At 39.5% G+C, this 20,709-nt stretch overlaps 1 protein-coding gene across 1 annotated transcript in view; it reads left to right on the forward strand.

The window, feature by feature from the left end:
* Positions 1-20,709, forward strand: part of LOC140239674 (plexin-A2-like) — a 127,701-nt gene that overhangs the window by 25,715 nt on the left and 81,277 nt on the right. Inside the window, exon 2 of the mRNA XM_072319506.1 lies at positions 7,660-7,755. The gene's annotated coding sequence lies outside the window, so the exon portion shown is untranslated. The remainder of the gene's footprint in view (positions 1-7,659; positions 7,756-20,709) is intronic.

The following is a 20,709-nucleotide window of genomic DNA, read 5'->3' on the forward strand; positions in this document are numbered from 1 at the left end:
AGGTGTTTTTTGTTTGTTTTGTATGTTTTTCCTCGTGAAAGACGTAATGATTTCTTCGTATCGAACGTAGACTGCATGTTTATCGTTTATCCAAACAGTAGGCGCCTAGGCGTACTTTCTGAATATATTCAGAAATTTCTATCAACATTTTAAATATATTACAAGACTCCCAAATACCAGTTGAAAAAAATTAAGAAATCGAATTTTTTAGATATGAACAACAAAAAAAAAAAAAATGCGTAGGAAAAAACCACTTCAACCTCGAATGACTTCGAATTTCTCTAAACCGTTCCCTAGTTCATGGACATCCCATAGAAACGCGTGTTTTGATATACACGTTGCTATGGCAAACTATCTAGTTTCGCGAAACTACGGCCCGGCCACAGTAATTTTTTCCGTAACCTCCCGCCTCCCCTTCCCCGATTCGAAAACAGCTTGATTGAAGCCCCTGCCTATTTAAACACGAACCTTATTAAACCCAAGTTAGGTACATGGTTTATATGGCTAGTGTTTAAATAGAATTTACTATTTTAAGTTAATGCAGGTTTTAATAGACTCTCAGTAATGTTAGTTCCATAATCGTTTGTATGTGTTTTGGGGCCTGGCCTCTGCCATATGCCTCGCCTTCTGTATACGTATGTACGCGTGTACTGTATGTATACATGTACCACATGGTCGACATCACGCACGTGGTTTTGCTGCATGTTCCACGGTCGACGGTCGATGCTACACTACAGTGAATGCGATTGAAGGATAGCGAGCTTCGCGATGCCGCGGGCTGTATGTGATGATTTTAATCACAAATCGTGTTTGGTGGTGTGGTTTTGGAGCAAATTTGTACTCAAACTTTCTGAAAAGACCTTTAGTCTGACATCAGATAGAAAAAGAAGACATACGAGAATGAAGTGAGTATCAGTATGTTATAATAAAACTGATTGAAAATTGTGTCATTTTCGCGTTTCCAGGAGCCGGTGAATTCGGCCGACTCGCGATCGCGAGTTTGTTTTAGATGTTACGGAGGGATACCATGCCCCATGCAAGAAGCCTCGCAAAATTATACCATGACGAACCTTTTGACACACTCTGGTTAAATGACCGACTATGACGCACATAATGGGTCAGTATTGTGACGGACATTTTGCTCCCGTGACGGCACCACGCGTCATCAAATTGGTGGTACTTGACGCGACCATGACGCACATTTCCCGGGGGTCAAGAGGTGCGTCATACAAATGACAGCTGCATTACTGGTGCCAGTCCGATGGTCCCAGACCAGTAAAAATCACAGTCGGGCCAGTAACTTTTCAGGTATTGCCAAATTTACTAGTCCAGCATGGCCAGTAAGAAAAGAGAGAAAAGAATAGGACCAGTAAATTTTAGGATTAGACCAATGAAAAAAAAGAAACGAAAGAAGAAAAACTGGGTACATGTATCTAATGGTCCTGACAGGGACAGGTCCGACCAGAAGAAAAATGGGTTAATGTGCAGCCCTGGGTAAGTGGACCGAAAAAAAAAAAAAAAAAAAATCTGTGTGTGAAACTCATTCCTTGTCATATAAGGTGTTGGTAGTCATGACATATGGTTATGACATTATTTTTCAAAAATGTGCATGCAAGCTAGAGTGGTACTGGGAACTTGGCAGAAAAAAAAAAGAAAAAAAAAAGAAGAGGGACAGGGAGGGAAAAAACACAACCTTGGATCTCAGAAGATGGCCGAAATGGAATGTTTTTCAGAGAAAATTGTTTCGCAGTGATACATGAGGGGAAGAGAGAAAAAAACATTTGCACTTGCGGAAGACGCTGTGATGGTGATAACATGCGGGTCTCGTCGGAGACCACCAGGTTCACACGGAGACAGAGGCAATCCGTTCCTGTGTCAGGTGGGAATTCAGATCAGTGCCCTGGAAGTCTTGAATTTAATGAAATATAATACCTCTAGCAGACAAACTGACAGCTTATACTCCTGTATCTGTCGCAGTCCCGCCCCTCCATGAATGCAGGAAACCGCGTTCGATGAGAGGGTGGTGATGGTGGTGGTGATGGTGGTGGTAGTGATTGGGGGGGGGGGGGGGGGTGGTGGGCAAAGTTACAGGTAGTACCGAGGTAGTATGTTCCCTTTTTGACGTTTATGAGGTGATATGCTATCACCTTATCACTTATTGTGTTTGTCAAAATCTTTATTTCTTTCTTTATTTTTTTTTTTGCCAAATTTTGTGGTGACTACCATCTCAGAAGTGTCATTACAGTTAACATGCAACTTTCCATGATCATGTCACACATTTCAATATCTAAGTTGACAAAACTTTTCATTGCCATCGCTTATGGATGACTTCACCTGGACGCCATTTTGTGACATTGAGATAAAGTCATATGATCTATCATATCTTCATAAGCTAACATAATTTCTGTATCAAATTTGGGGAGCATAAACTACAAGTCACATGTAATAAGAAGGCAGAATAATTAATTATCAATCGGGCTGTCATTATAGATTTTGTGATCTGAAAGCTTGGTTGGTGTATACTTTGTACCTTTGGACATTTCATAATGGATCATAACTCATCTTGGGTGTGCTAGAACAAATATCTTAAAGGGATGATACAGTATTGGTAGAGATGAGAATTGGGCTTTTAACTTTTTGCGAGATACCAAGAAAACACTTATGAAATAGTACAGAACATACCATCTTGAGAGGATTTCAAAGTTTATTTGATGAAAATCGGGTTTGGTATGACTGATACATCCAAAAACAAAATAAAACAAAGCAATCTTAATAAAAGTGGGTCCCACACTTTATTAGAATCGCTCTGTTTTTGATATCTCAGCCATTTCAAAACCAATTTTCATCAATTAAATGTTGAATTCCTCATGGAATTACATGCTCTTTCATATTTCATAAGAGGGTTCTCATTATCTCACTGAAAAATGTTAGAAACCTGAAATTAGGTCTCAACCAAAACTATGCGATCCCTTTAATTCTGACTTCTTTGTCCACATGTATCTTCTTTGAGATAGAATACATTGTAGATAGATAGATAGATAGATAGATAGATAGATAGATAGATAGGTAGATAGACAGATAGATATATAGACAGATTGACTGATTGATCGATGGACAGATGGATGTCATGGGTAGATGGAGAGAGAGAGAATGAGAACATATGTATTTCTGTTATCATCATTATCAAGGGACGAGTAGACATCCCATATCCATCAAATGGGTAATGTTTACAACCTATGTGTATGTCAAATTTTGAATTCTAAAAGTCTGATGCTAGTTGTAATGTGAAGAGGAGGCTGAGCATCACATTTAGGAGGACGTGGTAGAGATGGAATCAGCGTTGTAATTTAAGCTATGCTCTGTGGTAGAGTATTTACTGCTGTGGTTTGTGGGTATCATACCTTGCTTTTCCTCTCCAGGAAAGGATTTTTAGCTTGAGTCGAGCGAAGGTGTTGAAATTGAGACCTGATATTGCCGTTGGCCCAGAGACATGGAGCAGAAGAAACATAAAGCAGCTCTTCTCGTAGAATGTCAGACTTTTTACAAGATTGTGGTTTCGCTGTCAAAATCCCGCAGTAATGCAGGAAGTTTAGACAAAAACACATGTGATGGTGTGGAATGTTTCACGATAAGTGTGGGAAAACTTGCAAGTGATGATGCAGTGGTCAACAAGTGTATAGTAAAGCTTTTGGTGAATGTATTTTATGTGTTGACAGTCATCCTGCCATTTGCACAACCTGTGCTGGATGCTGCCGCCATCTTTCAAAGTGCTTGCGATAATGCTTGGAAAGCTAATGCCACTAATGATGGAATAGTTTCACATGCTACCTCATGGCAGCAAAAAAGAAAAAGAAAAAGAAAATAAATTAAGAAAAAAAAAGGTGGTAAAGATTCAGTGTGTACCGAGCATAGAAAGCAGTTAGAAGAGAAAGTTTTCTTAGTGCAACATGAAGTCGTGCACATGCGAAGGTGATGAAGGAGGAGAAGAATTAGACAAACTGTTATGAGATGCATATTATCAGCTGATCATGGCATTCAGTCAGAGATTTATATTTTATGTTGTTCTCAATTCCCTCCTTTCAAGAAGTCCTCATGGTGCGTGGACATTGTCTATAAAAGTTCTCCTAGAAAAGGTTGTATATCTTTACAATGAGTGGAGCAGTGGGTCAGAGTATTTTGAGAGATATTTCACACACCTGCCTAAACTTGGCATTCAGGCAAAGGCCTCTCAATACACACGACTGTACTTAAAACCTTTGGGTGCCGGGGACTTTGAACAGTATGTACAAGGCTATGGGGTGTTCTGTGCCTATCGTAACTCATAGTCTCAAAGCACAGAAGGGGTTAAAACAAATGGATGCCCGCTCATATCACTCTTTTGACAGTGAGTTTTGGTTACCCTTGGCGAGCAGCAAGTAGGTTTGAGGCACCTTTATGGTTGAAGAAGATATTATTTATGATAGGCACCAGCCCCCAGTTGAAAGGAGAAGGTTATTTCACTTTAATGGCAAGCTGAAAATAAAGACTGTTGCTTCATGATGTCAGAAGTTGATGGGGGTAAATAAAGGAGGTACAGGGTAGATCACACATACTTGCTTTGCAACAGGTGGTTTATAGAGTGACTGTAACATTTACACAAAGAGAGGTAAGGTAGACATTGCAGGTGATACAAGTTCTATGTTTATATTGCATAAGGCTCTCATTCTAAACCCGAGACTTGTCAAGTTCACTGTCTACACAGTTGTTTTAATCCCCATTGTAATGGTTTTGGATCACGCTGTGAGCATGAATAGGCTCCATTATTGTATAGGATGTATACAGCACTCTCCAGCCCTGGCAGATTACCAGTGGGAGGAATAGTTAATGCTGGTGATAATAAACAATTACTCACCTTTAACCTGACACTGGTGAGGTATGTATTTTCGCAGCAGATGTGCAAACCTGTTGAGCATATTAAATTAGCATTCAAAGGAAATTAAAGAAAGGAGGCCTCTACATTTTGACATAAGCTAAGCGAATCTCAAGATATTGTAAAGGTTTAGTACTGATGGGAAATTTCAACCAGGGCCTTGATTTTCTTTTTCAATGCGACAATGATGAGTGATAATTAGTACATTTAGTTACTAGAATACTTTATGCTAGTATCGTCTTTCATACCCAGGGTAACCAGCCTATTCGTAGTACTGTTCAACCAAAGACCACTGCTGTCATTGTTGCTTTTCTGATTCAGTATTAGATGTAGTCTTTAGAAAAGATGTGATAGAGACTTTCTGAGGGCATTCATGATGGGGACTACATCCCTTGAAACAGCCTGCAAGGTTTGCAGTTAACAATGTGTCAATTCACCAGCAGAACAGCACACAACGCTGATGGTGGCAGTGCTGGCTGGCTGGTGTGCTAACACAGCTCTTTCAGTCCCCTGGCTGCTGGGAGGACCCTTAGGATTAAGTCTTGCAAAGCAGCTGAAAAGTGATCTTTCTTTCTGCCGTTTTACTGGGTCACGTCTGGGGAGCAGGCTTTCTTCTGCGTTGACCTCTGCCGACATCACTTTTGTCTGAGGATTTGAGTCCAAACTGTGTGACCTCCTGAAAGCTTTTCAAAGCTGGTTGGCAGAGTTTTCTGCAGACAGAAAATAAAGAAAAAATATCTTGCAGGGCATGCATGCATACATTGTACAATCCTGTAATTTCTCCCAAATGTTTTGGTGCTGACCCAGATCCCAGATTTTCTTTTATCATTGCAAAACTAAGTCACTGGACTCTATGTATGACAAGTTTTGATTGGATGAGAGTTATTACATGTATATTCAATTAATTTATAATTTGATTAATATATATATAGGCCTATATACCAGATGCACGTACAGAAATGACACCCTATTACATTTCATGTGATATAATGTTGTTAATCATCATTGGTATACCAGAGTCTATTTGTATGATATGCTTTGCATGGGGAGAAGATTTGACCTTTTACCATGGAAAATATGAGCAGTTTTATTTCCATTTTTAAGCATTTCAAAGTAAGTCCATCATCAAATAGAGCAATATAAACTTTTCCAGTGATGCCTCACTTGCTACATTACAAGGATTATTCTTGAAGTTATGAGTGAAAATATCCCATATCTTGTTTTACTTTCTTTGTTTGTAGCAGCTTTAATCACAAATATCTCACATTAACAAGAAAGGACTTACAAATTTGTAACTTGTTATGCCGTCTTACTCTTCAAATATTGACATTCAAGCTTGTTTTCAGGTATGTAGATTAATGTTTGGACAAAAGTTTATGATGCTCTGTCATAATGTATTGATTCCCCATCGGGCACACCATCGCTGTTTGTTTTGTTATTGAATACTGTTATTTGTGTCGGTATATGATAAAGGAGTATTGCCTTGGTACAAATATTTATTGTTGTATTTTATAGTTTTGAGACACGTAAACAGGAAGTCATTGACTCGACTTGACCTGCTATGGATGGTGGTTCCAACCAGCAGAATATATATATCTGAAACAATTCTATACAAATCTTGTAACAATCCGTCCCAATTATCCAATTCAGATTTTGTGAAAAGATTCGGAAATGAGGTGCTTTTGGCAGCTTTTAGGGAGATATGAAAAAGCCCTGGCATTGGAATTTTCCGATCTCATAATCACGACTTTGGATGGGAGTACCTGGCAATTGTGGTTGTGTTTGACTCTAATGATGCATGCTAATGCTCCAGTGCCCGGCATCCAAAAGCCATCTTTTTTTTTCCCCAGTCTGTGGCTCCCAGCATGTGACTCCAGTCGGTCCAATGAGCAGCGAGCGTGGGAGAGGAGACGGACCCCTCTTGTCTGCTGTGCAACAAGTGATCACTGCTCTTCACGATTCGCATTCCATGCATTCTTGCAGCTTCCACGCCGATTCCCAGTCATGGGTATTGCGAAATGACAATGACGAGGCTTGCAGAAATGATGAAAAGAATCGGTGGAAACAAAAAAAAAAAAGAGAGAAAGAAAGGGAGGGAGAGAGAAAGAGAGGGAGGAGAAAAGGGGGGAGAGAATAAAGAATGGTTTGGGTGCAAGTGGTATAAAACAGAGAGACAAATCCCTGCTGTCCATTTTTCCTTCTTGTCCAGAGCACAATACATCTTGTAGTGAGTTTCACTCCCATCCTTCATTTCTAAAGGGTCTAGTCCTATTGGCCAATATTTGCACCTTCTTTAGGACAAGGGGGAAGGAAATGTTTAGAAAATAAAGGTGCTGCTATGGCGCACAATGGCTTGTCGTGTTTATGTAAACCTTTGTAGTTCGCGAGGTACATCGCTCATTCCACGAAAGTGAGATCAGCAAGGAGGTGTCACGTCAAGCTGCAGCTGAGTGACGAAACTAAAGTTTTCGAGAAGGAATTCTTGTGCACGAATGGTTTCATTTAAGGCAAGCTGGTAACAGCAAGACGATGCTCTTCATTCACCGACAACTAATCGGAGTGGAAATGTTCTCATAACTGGATCTTCCTGTGTTAGTGTGATGTTTTAGCCTATCAGTTTGCCTTTGCCATTTTTTTTTCTAGTTCTCTGACCCGATATGTCAAGGATGTAGCCAAACCTTTGCCTCGTTTTGCTTCACGACACTTGACTGATACCAAGGCCTGCTTGTCACTTCTTTCTTTATACCCAGGTCTCTGTACAGTGGATTCTAACACCTCATACCAGAACCATTGCCTGTCCACACATGGTCTTTGGAATCTATTTGCACTGAGGATTATATCTACATGTGAGTATTGAATGACTTTGATTCTTTACTTTGCATAATTTTCTTCTCATTTGTGGTCTGCAACTGCCCAGTGACATTGTTAGGAGATGCACAAGCCTTTAGGGAGAATTTGATAAAGTTTGCTTTGTGTTCAGAAAAGGTGTCAAAATATCCATGCACAGAATTTTTTTCTTTGCATTCAAAGCAAGCAAATTGCAATGTAATACCATTCTTCTCATAGTGCTCAACATAAAAGTTTTAAACTTGATCAATGCACTGTAAACATTTTTGAGTATGGAGACCTTCAGAAAGTGCACAGATATGTTTTTCTTACCACCCTGGTTTCCCCCCCAATCTGAAGATTATAATGTTATGATAGGTATTGTGGCTAGGGGACCATTGAATAGAAGAACCCAGGCAGGAATACTGGTTGAGTTCATACTCGCCAGCAGTTTTCTTCAGCGGAGGATGGAAAACATGTACCTTGGAATGAATAGCTCCCTCCCTCCATTAAAAAAAAAAGAAGAAAAAAAACCTCATTCAATATTTTCAACACTTTCCGCAGGTTTGTACAAATTTGACATATCTAAAGGATATCCTTGTACAGAGAGTCAGACGGGGTGGGGGGGATGGGGAGGGGGTTGGGAGAGGGGAGAGGTGGGGGAGAGAGGGATAGACAAAACTAGGGAAACAGTATTTGGTTGGTAACTTGCAGCGAGACCAAGCATGATGGAGAAATTTGCCAAGGAGAAGAGAGGAGCAATTAAACTGAAAACTTGAACCAATCAATTCTAATGGCTTGTGTGCTCTCAGAAAAATCACAAACTTGTACCAGGAAGTGTTATGTTTTGGTTGTTGATTTACTATTTGGATTATTTTTGCAGTTATGCCCCTTTCATGCTTGTACAATTTAACCTGAGATTACCTCAGCTGTCTTGGGTGATGCTGTAGCATAAAAGACATCGTGGGTAACCTCTTGGGAAAATGCTGCATGACTTTCTAGAAATCTCACCCTCCAACCATTCCCTGGTAAATTAGTAGGTGTCCCCGAGATCTCTGGATTCATTAATATAGATGTTTGTAATCTCAGTCTACATTTCTTTTGTGAGCTTAGTGCTTGAATGTATAAGTGCAATGTGTGCACTATTTTAGCATTTTCTGTCGTGTCCATCTGAAAAAAGAAATAACCAAAATTGGAGCAAGTCCAGATTTCTTTGAAAAATGGATAATTTGTCACACAAAAGTGGGCATTGTTACCACAAAGATCCTTGACTCAGCCAAAGATGGCACCTTCTTGCATACTTTATGTTCGGCATGATTCTTGATCTCGACCCGCAAAAAAGAAGGCTCTCTTACAGAATCCGGACTTGGTGGTGAGAGATTGCAATCGGATTTGGGTAAATTAGATTATTTTCGGAACAGGTGTCGAGGGATTTGGGTTGGGAGACACCCAGGTAGTGATGCCGAACTTGGGGAGTTGTGGGAGACATCTCTGTTATTGAGAGGCGTCCCGTCTTAAGCATGTCACATGTGTTTTTGCTCTTGACTTTAACTAGGGCGAAAAAAAAAAAGAATTCAGTTTAAGCAACACCTGCTCACTCTCTCTCTCTCTCTATCTTTGTAATACATGATGAGATTACCACACATGTCATTGAAAGCTTGTTGCCATTATGAATTATTTTTCTACCGACAATCAATCGATTTTCCAGAGTTTGACTGCAGATGTCGAAGAGATATCTAGCGGTATGACTGTGCTTGGATTTCTTCCCAGACTCCTTCCCTACTCCTTCCCTACTCCTGTCTTGATTTTACTCATTATCCCATCCTAACTCTTGAGCAAGTGAAAAAATGAAGAGTGGAAACCCTGTTGCTCTTTTCCATCTAAGAGCATTGGGACGAAGACAGGATTGATGTATGAATGTAAACTAGAAAAAGCACTTGGAGAGTGCAGACCGCTGCCAAGCAGCTCATTTCCACCCATAGGCCATATTGTGATTTTCATCTAAAAGATATCAAACATATTCCTGGATCCAGACAGTAATGTGGGTCACTATCGGAATTTAATCATATGTTCCTTGTATCATTATCAATTTTTCCTGCAAAATTCATCGAAATCTGTTATTTTGCAAACAAAGAAACAGATAAATAAACAAACAAACAGACAATCAGACAGACAAACCAACGTAGGCAAAAACATAACCTCTGTGGCAGGGGTACAATTTGTACTTGGAGAGACGAGACAGTACTCAGGATTTAATAGAGATGACCAACCAGCTTCTATTCTCTTTTAACAGTGATCAGAATTTGACATTGCAAAGGTATAATTTACAAACTCCATCTCATTACTATCCCATTTTCCTATGTGCATATACACATGTTACCATGGTTACTCCATAGCATCACGACGAACTTCAATTTCTTGACAGCAGCAAGCATACTGGAATGTAACATTTCATGTATGGTATATGAAAGAGGTTGTGGGCATATCTGTGGGTCATGAAAAAAACTTGCTGTAACAGGTTAGTAGTTTTACCAAGGATACAAGCAGAAAAACAGGACACAAAAGGAAGACCAGGTAATGGTCTATGCACAGTGTATTAGTAGGAATAGTCCAGGAAGTTTTCAAATAGTGGTTGTAGTTACCTCACGTCTTGTGGCCAACCAAAATATCTTTCACAGCCATGCTAACTCCCTGTCTTCCTGGAAATTTATACAAATTCATCACCGTGCATTTTCTTTTTCAAAGCTTTTTTGATTTGGACATGCAAAGTAGTTTCACATCACCCTGTTGTCTGACCAGTGTGTACTGGTGGTAAACAGTCAATTCATCTTCAACTAAAGTGGCAGTTAATAGTTGGGATTCTCAGAAGAAGACAATTTGTATGGTGACATCAATACAACTTTAAGAATTGCAGGAGCAGTGTAGACACACAGTAGACTTGAGTGTCTCGTGCTTGATAAAGGTAGATTACATAAGCTTTCGTAGAGTTTGCTACGGTGGCGGTTTACCAGTCTATCTTCATACACTGTGAAATACATAGCTGTGCTTTATGTGCATTACCAAGAATCAACTAGAATGTCCAGAGATAAGTATACTGTAATAGTTGTGTGAGATTGAAAAGAATCCCAATGGGATTGTGTTTCCCCATCAGTGACAACAACAAAAGCAAGAGTAGTCAATAAAGATTGTTCTGATTTCTTATGGCAGCAGGTACCACATGTTTATTCAAATTAATGATTCTTACATGTAGTTGTTTTTATTGCAGCTGATTGACAAATTTTTATCATGGCTACTGCTAAAACACTGAATTATCAGTCTTTATTGATGTTGATAATGGTCAATTTGTCGATCAGTTGCATTAGAAACAGACTCAACCCAAGAATCATTAAGTTTAAAAAAAAAGTCTGTATTGTATTACATGGCACCCCTTGCAATTATGCAGGAAATCTAATACAGTGGATAATTTTAGAAAGTCATGTTTACTACCATGTCACATGATCAAATTGGTTTTTCAGCCAGGATTGCAACTTCCTGTAAGCACTGCATATGACATGTGGAGGAATATTTCTAATTAATAAATGTGCAACCAGTGCAGATTGTGAAATAGGGTACAATGACTGAAGAATATACAGGAAGTGAAGAAAAAAGAAGCTCACTGGCGGCGATTCTCCACAATTGTCCCTCCCATTCTCAATTGTGGTCTACCACCAACAGATTCAAGGTTTTGATTGAGGGGGAAACTCATAAGAGTTGTCCAGATTTTGGGGATCTTAGGGGTGCAGGGTTACCCCTGTGGCTTTCTTTCCATTGTCTTGTCTTGGCGTGTATGAACTCAAAATTGAATGGGTTATATTTCGGGATTTGATTTGGGTGTCACGTTTGGTTGCCTCCATGAGGGTTATTCACAGCCGTAGAAAGGGTGAGAAATGGAACAATCAGCAAGCCCTGTCGGAAGAAACTCTTGATGGTTCAAAATGGAGATTCTGGTTGAATAGTAGTAATGAAAAATCGGTCCTGCTTTCTTCCATGGGTACTTGTCACCCCTGTGTGGTGTGGGGTAGCGTTTCTTAAATTGTAGATGTTGTAGGTTTACCTTTGGGACCAGGAGTGTCAATTGGGGCATGATGAGGTCACTGAGAAGAGGGACCTACTGTTGAATACATTCTTGGGATTATAAAAGAGGAGGTGAGGAGAGGGGGAGACTGCATACATTGTGAAAAGAACTCCAAGAGTCAGTTACTGCAGGGAGGTGCTCCCTGGTTACTGTAAAGAAAGGGGGAAGGGGGGGGGGGGTGGTGGGGGGGGGGCAGGGGGGAGGGAACGTTCAACGCTGCTGGTGGATTTAGCCAGGGACTTGAGGTTCAGGTTTAATTCTGCACAAGCACTGACCCATGGTAAAAGAGGGAGATGAGTGAGCATCTAATTTAGATTGTTAATAGGACTTTAGGGCTCTGAATTCCAGTGAGATTTGCATGCATTAAAACTCTTACTCTGTTACCGGTACTTACATGCAACTGTATGAGACTTTGGGTGGAAGAGGCTAGTAAAAATAATAGGCATAGAGTGCATTGCAAACTCTCTTGTCATCCTTATATAAACACGAAGACATCTAGGAACTCTGTACAGTTATGTGTCCCTCCAGCAAACTTGTTGAGGTGTGGTGAGCCTTGACTGTGCAGCTACGTTGTGCTTCCCTTCAGGCACAGTTGCATTAAAAAAAAAGACTTCCAAGTTAAAGTGACGTTCTATAGCTGATGAGCATAGTGCATAGTTTAAGTACTCATTACACCATTGATTGAGAGAAACACTACATTTTCGGACAATCTGTAAAAAAAGTGTTACAATGCAAGAATTTTTTTTTCATTTTTTTTTGCAATGGGTAGCTCTGACTCTATGGCAAAATACAAAAAGTTTCAAACATAATGGAAATGGCTTGAAAAAACAGTTGGTTTAGTATATTTTTCATTGAAACATGATTTCATAACTGTGGCTTCAGTGCTTTTTGAATAAAAGAGATACCGGTAATTTTCTTGAATGACCATATGCGCCATGTGTCTTCCAAATTTTGTGCAGTCCTCTCTTGCAAGCATGCCATGTTCTATTAGTAATATTGCCCAGTCCTCATTTGTTGCTATAAAATAACTGGCCAACCACAATACTGGCCAGGTCACGTTTCCCCCTCATTTAGAGTTCATATACCTCCAGGGTAATTGAAATTGAGCCCCCCCCCCCCTTTTTTTAAATTCTGCCCCTTCTAATATCCCGTACCACCTTCATGAAAATATGATTGGTTATCCAGGGGGCATTATATGTCTTGAAGTTTCCGTCCACAGAGGTCATTGTTATGTGGTCAGAGCGGAGGTGAATGAGGCTGTGTATAATGCTGGCCTTGGAGTATGGGATGGTATTACAGGAGCAGCTCACACAAGAATATGAGTTTGTAGGACCAAGAGGTAAATCTGGTACTTGGAAGTTTGAGGGTTGAGGGCAAACTTTGCCCAGGGTTGGTTGACTTTACGAAGAAGGTGAAAAAAAAAATAACGCCTACAGAGTGACCGGGCTTGACCGAACTTGGTGTTTCTGATTGTGTTGTCCTGGCAACAGATCTTAGGAATGCCTGCCAAATCGGCAGACATTGTGTTGATCTAGGCTGTAAAGTCCTCAATGGCCTGACACATGTGAATTGTAGTTGATCCAAATGGGAATTTGCCAATCTTCAAGGCAGCATGTGAATATTATTTAAAATCCACATTGGGAGTGACATAATTCTTGAAGCTGTGATGAAAAATATTTAAGTTCTAGCTAGATTGTTTTAAAACTCTTTAATCAATTGCAGTTGTTATTGTTCTTTGTCCAGATGTAAATGTGGAATGCACAGCAAAAGAGTTTGTTCATTCCTAACGTAGACTATGGCTGTAAAAGCAGCATGTGAGCATGTTGACCAGACGTCAGTAGACATATGTGCATATTCAAAGCATTCTCCAGTTCTCAAGGGTGGATTGAATTTCAAGTGTTTTGGCTCTTTTGACTCCATGTCTGCTCAGGGGAGAAGAAAAAAGGAAGGAAAATACAAAATTCTCTCCTCCTTTCGCTATGTTGATTTTGCAAACGAACACTGCAACAGAAGCATAGCTGCTTGTTTGTTTTGCAGGTGTGAAATAATATTTGGAGATGGTTTATGATTTTTATAGTTCACAAGCAAATTATCTCAAAGTCATAGAAAACTGGAATAAATCTGCTGGCTCTTATATACTGATTTGGAAATACTTCTCAAAATCTATCATGTGGTGATCAGTGAATTTTGTATGATTTTTTTTTTCTTGTAGGCCTACATAACAAAATGGCAATGTAAATGACAACAACTGTCAAACAGCAAATATATGAGCCTAAAATAACCTGCATGGCAGTGAAAAATTAAAAATAGTTTGACACAGTGCTGACTGTTAACTAATGACGATGAATTATGAAACCATGATCTAGGAATTGATATTGTTAGCATCAATGATCGACAGCAGCAACTGTCCAGACAATTTGCCTCACATCAAACAGGTTCACCAAACCAAGATTATGAATCAGCGTCACATTTTGGGTTATTGGAACAGTGGTACAATACTACACTCTGCATAGTACCCCCTTTTGCTCGATATTCTTGTCTGATCACAGTTGAATTTCATTGTCCATGTATTAACAGAATTAAGAGAAGCAGTCAATGGTTGTTTTGATTAATTCTGTTTGGCCTCTTTTTAGTCTCTAATGGTTAAAGTAGATTTTGTCTTTGACAGGACTTGCAGATGGGCCTACATAGTGAGCATGACATTCAAGGCCAGCTATTAAATTAAAGTAGGTATAATGGAATGAGAATATCACAATCTACACAGAGTCGGTTCATTTGAAGAATCACCACAGATTGTAGCATGTAGTGTTGTAGTCATGCACACGTTGTTGTCCATTTTTTACCGACTCCCGTAGAGTCTTCATATTGGTTCAGATTTGCTGCCTTTCATATTTAGTTACTGATTTTTCATGAAAATGTTCTACTCCATGATATGCAGTTAAGATCGACTTTGAATTGCCTGTCACAGATCTACTTGCTGATTCGCTTGCATTGGCAGTTAGAAATGTGGGGTAAAAGAAAGTATACCTCCATCTCCTCTGCAGTATTTACAAGAGAAATAAAATTGATATATGCTTGACATCAGTGACTTTATGATTCATAAAAAACATACTTTTTTGTTTGTTTCTTGAATGAGCCAAATGAATGTAAAATCTATAAAAAAGGGATTGTCTTTTTTTTTTTGCACTGGTGAGGAAAATTACTGTCTCTATACTTTAATAGGCCTTATTGAGTGTGGGTTTTATATGTTTGATAGTCAAAGCCATGACAGAACTTTATCTTACTTTGAAAGTTACAATTCTGTATTTATACAGTAAATATTTTTATTGTTTTTCCCCCAGCATTTGGCCATTGGGTTGTCAGAAAATAGTTTCTATTGCTGTTATCTGACAACACTTGAAAGTGCAGGCATGAAAACAAAATATGAGTCATGGATAGTAATGGGGAAGTTTTGTGTGTGTGTGTGTTTGATTTTGATGTAGAACTGAAAGCATTAATCTGATATGGGTTTATGAAAATGCTTACATTGATATCAGTGTTGACCAGGAAAAAAAAAAGTTGTGTAGATAAGATCACTGGCATTTCATGTGCAACATTCTGAATTATTGCATAATAAAAGAAAAATTGAATGCTGATTGGTATTCAGTTTTCTGAGAGAGTTGCTGACTGTAAGTGATGTCAGCGTAAAGGTTTTTCAATGTGCCATGACAAGGTATGTACACAAATAGCCTTTGCTGACATCCAGTCATGTTACTCAAAACCAGTTCCGTGAGTAGCTAGAGCAAAAGCGGATGTCTTATTACCCCATAACAAGAGAGACTTTAGCAGAGACTCTCTACTCTTTGAAAAAAAAAAGGAAATATGTGGTTTCTGCGTGTCCGGGTATAAGAACTCTGTCCTTGAAATAGGCGTCAACTATTTTTTTCGCTCATAACCACTCTGCTAAAGCCAAACATTCTAAGATCGGATAAAAGTAGAATGAATTTTATAGAGATATGACTAATGAACCCAACCACTCTCTATGCTCAACTCCGCTCTTTGTAGTGTTCTCCCCTTATTCCTCTGGGAAGGTTCTATCTGCGTTGGAGTTGTTGAGGGTGGAGGGGGCACTGTATGGGCAGTGGAGGGGATCGGCTGATCAATGGCTTGAATCAATTAATTCTTCATCTGCCTTTCTCTGCGTGTGGATGATCCCTAAATCGATGGCGACACGTGTCTGGCCCCAACCAAGGTGGTCTCGGAGGATGAGGAGGAGAAAGGTTGTACCAGTTGTAGTTGAATTTAAAAAAGAAGCTAAAAAAGAAGGCCCGCCATAACTGAAAAAGATAAAAGCGAAGTCCTCCCGGTACTGCTGGTTTCAAGATGAGCATATATAAATACTCAGTAATTTTTTACTTTTTCAATGGATACTTCTCCACACACATATACCTTCTTGGTAGGGCAACTGAAACTCTGCTATGAGGCAAGTGAAGTAAATATTGGGACACTTGGTACCTAACTTTATTTGTTAATGCTTGCAAGGTTGCAAATACATTCAGCCATCTTTAAATTGTGTGTATATAAAAGTGACAGTGCTTATTTAGAATGATAACAGTGGGAACTTTTGGCCCCAGTTTCTTATGCTTTTTTATGGCCATTTTGATCCACAAGTCGTATTCGCCATTATGAAGGAGTGTGTTTTTTTACCACGATTCTCGTAGCATTAAAACTGATGATATTTGGAATGGAAGAACACACGATAGTGTATGTGTGAGTAATTGAATGTTTGCATGACAAATGCATGGCGTTTCTGAGTCTTCCTTGGCGTAAGACAAAAAAAGGCGTCAGAGTGGTGCATGGCCAGCACACTGCTCACAGACCATGACATACTATAAGTGCCGTGTGTCTCTTGCGATCTTCCCACATTCTTTTTTTTTCCGACATGCCCAGTCAGATATTCATTCATTAAGACGGAGAGAAAATAGGAAGTCACCACATGTTTGCAAGCAAGGACGACTAATCCTCTTGGATATAGATTACATAATCCCTTAGTCTCCAGATGGATTCCAAGTGGGTTGATCTTTTGTCCCTCATACACTGGAGGTGTGTGTTAACAGACAGCATGCAGTCAGCAAATCAATGAAATCTGGGGAGGAGGGGTATTGTTCAACTGTTTTTTTCTATTTACACACATCATTGGATTATCCATTTTCTCTTTTAGTCAATCAGTTATTTGGGGTTCAGAAAAGAAAAGGAAACAGAATATGCTCTAGCTGACTGATTATCTGGATTACGTTGACTGGAAGCAGCATTTTGAGTAGTGGGCCTGTTGCTGTGTGGATGTTTCTGGACTCATGTTTTCTTCTTGGCAGCAGTACTTCTGTTATCTCACAGTTTGTCTATTTTGGTAATGATGGATATATATGCAACTCAGCTTGCTACTTCAAAGACTACAAGCCGTTTTCCATTGATGAATGTAAGTGCTTATATTAATATCTTGACAATCTTTACTGACGAGGGGAGCATTTGTGTCTATGTAGATGTGATTTTTCGAGTGATGTTGGTGTATGGACTTTTCAGAATGATATTTTGCTTACATGGCTTATGTGACTGGTACATACTATTGAAAAGTGGTGTCATAGTTTACATTTCACCCATGTTACTTTATGGTCTGACATATTCTGAGAGAAAAATTAGATGATTTCACCATTAATTAGACATTCTGGGAAAATGCCCATGCACTTAGAGAAAACAGTGAAGAAACATAAAGCACTATTTGAGTGCATGATCTGTGAGTGGGGCAAAAATTGATCATCGTTAGGACAAAATCTGGTAGTAAAATTTGGCGAGCATTCCAAAGAAGGCCCTCCTGACCTGCAATTCCGATTTTATGTCTGCAGTCATAGGGGATTGAAAACGAGTTGTGGACAATGCACTCACTCGAGTTGCAGTGGGTCATTGATTTCAGTGAGATTGATGGCATATTAACGACCCTTTCTTTGAAATTGAGTAAGGACAAATTATGAGGTCATTATAACTTCAGAAGCTATTGTGGCACTAATATGAAGCTGAAACCATAGGAATCCATAGAGTATTTTGAGTGGTACCAGTAATTGGTATTCTAAACGAGAAGGTACTCGAAGTACATAGACTTTCGGCATAATTTTGTGCAGGCCGGCACTTGTAATCTCAATTCAAGCGAGGTTAGATTCATTTTAAAGAATCACGTTGATAGGCATTTAAATGTGTGAGTGTTGCTAATCACCGATGTAGTATAGGCATTACATACACACTTGATGCTTATGCATCATGTGGTATTACTCTGGTGTGTTGTTTATTTCAAAAATATAAATCCACTCTTTAAATTGCGCTAAAATCTAATTGCCGTGAAATGATGTATGCAGTATATTTTTGCCATTACCCCGTCAAGGATAATATGAAGGCCCTATGAGACATTCGTTTATGTTCTTCGACTTTTAAGACAGTAAGTTTATATTACAGTATCCCTCATACATATGTCTTATCTTAGAAGTTCATTAAGTTACTATTAGCGTGTTTGGGATGATAGAAATGAATGGAGGATGGGGCTTCATGCAATATCTGACTACTGTTAAAGTGGAATTTTCATGGCATGGAAATTTTCATGCATTTAAAAAAAAAAAAAAAAACGACCAGGAAAATCAAAGCATGCTAATATTTTTTTCTTGCCATGTTCTAGTAGTGAATGCCTTGATTCAGCAGAATTTACAACACACGAAATTCACCTTGCCTAGCCGAGAGTGGAAAATTTCTCACTCCTAAGTATCCACTTTTGCAGTATCAACAAGAGCAATGCCAAGTTCTACTGGCTAAGGGAAACATAATGGACAGAGCTCAAACTTGATAATTATCTTACACATTGAGTTGTTGAGTAGTGAAGTGTTGCATCATCCTATTACCAAAATTAATCACACAAGAGCCACACAAAAAAGCCTGCTGGTTTTCAGAGGTTTTTACAAAGATGCCTAATTTGGCACATCATTTGGCTGCTGTATGCCTTATGGAAGTAGCCCTTCAACATCTGAAAAGGAGATGACCTGTAAAGAGAAGGTGATATATCTCATTAGAAGGGAAGAAAGGAAAGACAATTGTAAGAGAGTGTGCAAGTATGAGAAGGAGATTAAAAGGTAAGAAGAGTAAGGGAGAGGGGGGAGGGAGAGGGGGGAGGGAAAGGTAGTTTGGAAGTCAGCTTGATCTTGGATACGGCAGTTCCGGACTTTATCAAAGGGCTGTGAATGACCGACTGTTCAAAGTTTGCTGTCTACCGCTGACGCCACACACAATGGCTGCAGAGTTTGCATTAGGGCTCAAACCAACTCAGGCAGGGGGACAGGCTCCGCCCTCCATTCAGGGCATGGGGTGAGGGTAAAGGGCCCATCACTCTTGACTATGGAAGGAAGAGGTAACAAATCAGGACAACTTTTGGAAAGTATGGAAGTGAAACATTGTAAACTTTTTTTCCTTCTCATCCAGTGAGCCGAAAGTGGACAAGAAAACAGCGATTCAAGGTCTGATCATATCTTGCAAGCATTTAACTTGATTGTGAGCTGGTCTTGCCCTCAACTCAACGTGTAACCTCCTACTATTCCTTTAGACTTGGTGTCAGAGGTGATATGGGAGATCAGTTGAAGTACATAAAAGTTGGCCTTATTGTCGAACCAAAAATAGAAGTTTAAGATGCTCTGAAAGGTGATTGTATAGTAAGCACTAAGCTTTATAAGTTTGTAATGTGAAAAAGAAAGAGAAAGAGATGAAGGTTGGAGAGAGAGGGAAAGAGATAGGGACTTTTTACGACAAGCTGAATGACGAAACCGCTGTCTGTGGAAATGGAAGGTTTTCTCAAGAATTTGAAGAATTGGTAGGGTGTCGTTATTCAGTGATTGTCGGTAGTTGATGGAGCGTTGCATGGCCAGGTAGCAGCTTGGTATCTGAAAGGGAACCACCACCGCCACCCATTCATGGTGGATAGGGAATGGGAGGGAAACGAACGACCTGCCTCTGAATACGTTGACCCCGCTCACTACTGAGGGAGCGGCGATGACCCCAGGGTGTGTATTGTGAAGAGGGCCAAGAGAATGGAGCTGTGGGTTTACTGTTTGAGGAAAAGTCCCTTGATATTGTCTCTGATTTAGGAATAGGTAAGAATGACCTATAGACTTGTGACGCACATGTGTGTATGTGTGTGGTGTGTGTGTGTGTGTGTTTGTGTGTTAGAGAGGTAGAGATCAGAAAGAGAGAGAAGGGAGAGGGTTTGCAAGTAGAATAGATTCCATTCCAGCTGAGACAGAATGATTAAAGAACAATAATACGTTAACAAAAAGGTAAAAAAAAGAACAGGAAGTTGCATTGCTTTAAGTCTTGTCTTGTTGCATACTCCTCTACCTCAACGTGATAACTTTGAAAGAAAATTGGTTGCATTTATCCTAGGCATCAAGTCTTTGATGCCAAAGGCCGGATACAGCTTAATTTGGTATGCTTGTGGAATGCAATTTATTTTCAGAGCAGCGTTTACCATAATATTCATTATAGCCTAGTGTACACAACAAGGACAAAAAAGGGCAAAAGTGGATATTTTTGCATGAGTAATTTTGATTTTGCTGGGTAAGATGAATTTTTATGCATTTGTAATTCCACAGAATCAAGATGGTTTAATAGTGGTACATATAGCAAACAAAAATATTGCCCATATTTTTGTGCTAGTTTCAGGTATCATAAAATGCTTGAAAATTGCCACACCACAAAATTTGTACTTTTGCAGAATTACTTGTGGATGAAATCTGCCCTGATGCTTACAGGAAATGATTGCAGTGGTACCCATAAATGTATAGCAATCAATGTACTT

Source organism: Diadema setosum, chromosome 2 (assembly GCF_964275005.1).
Source record: "Diadema setosum chromosome 2, eeDiaSeto1, whole genome shotgun sequence".
Classification (NCBI taxonomy): domain Eukaryota; kingdom Metazoa; phylum Echinodermata; class Echinoidea; order Diadematoida; family Diadematidae; genus Diadema; species Diadema setosum.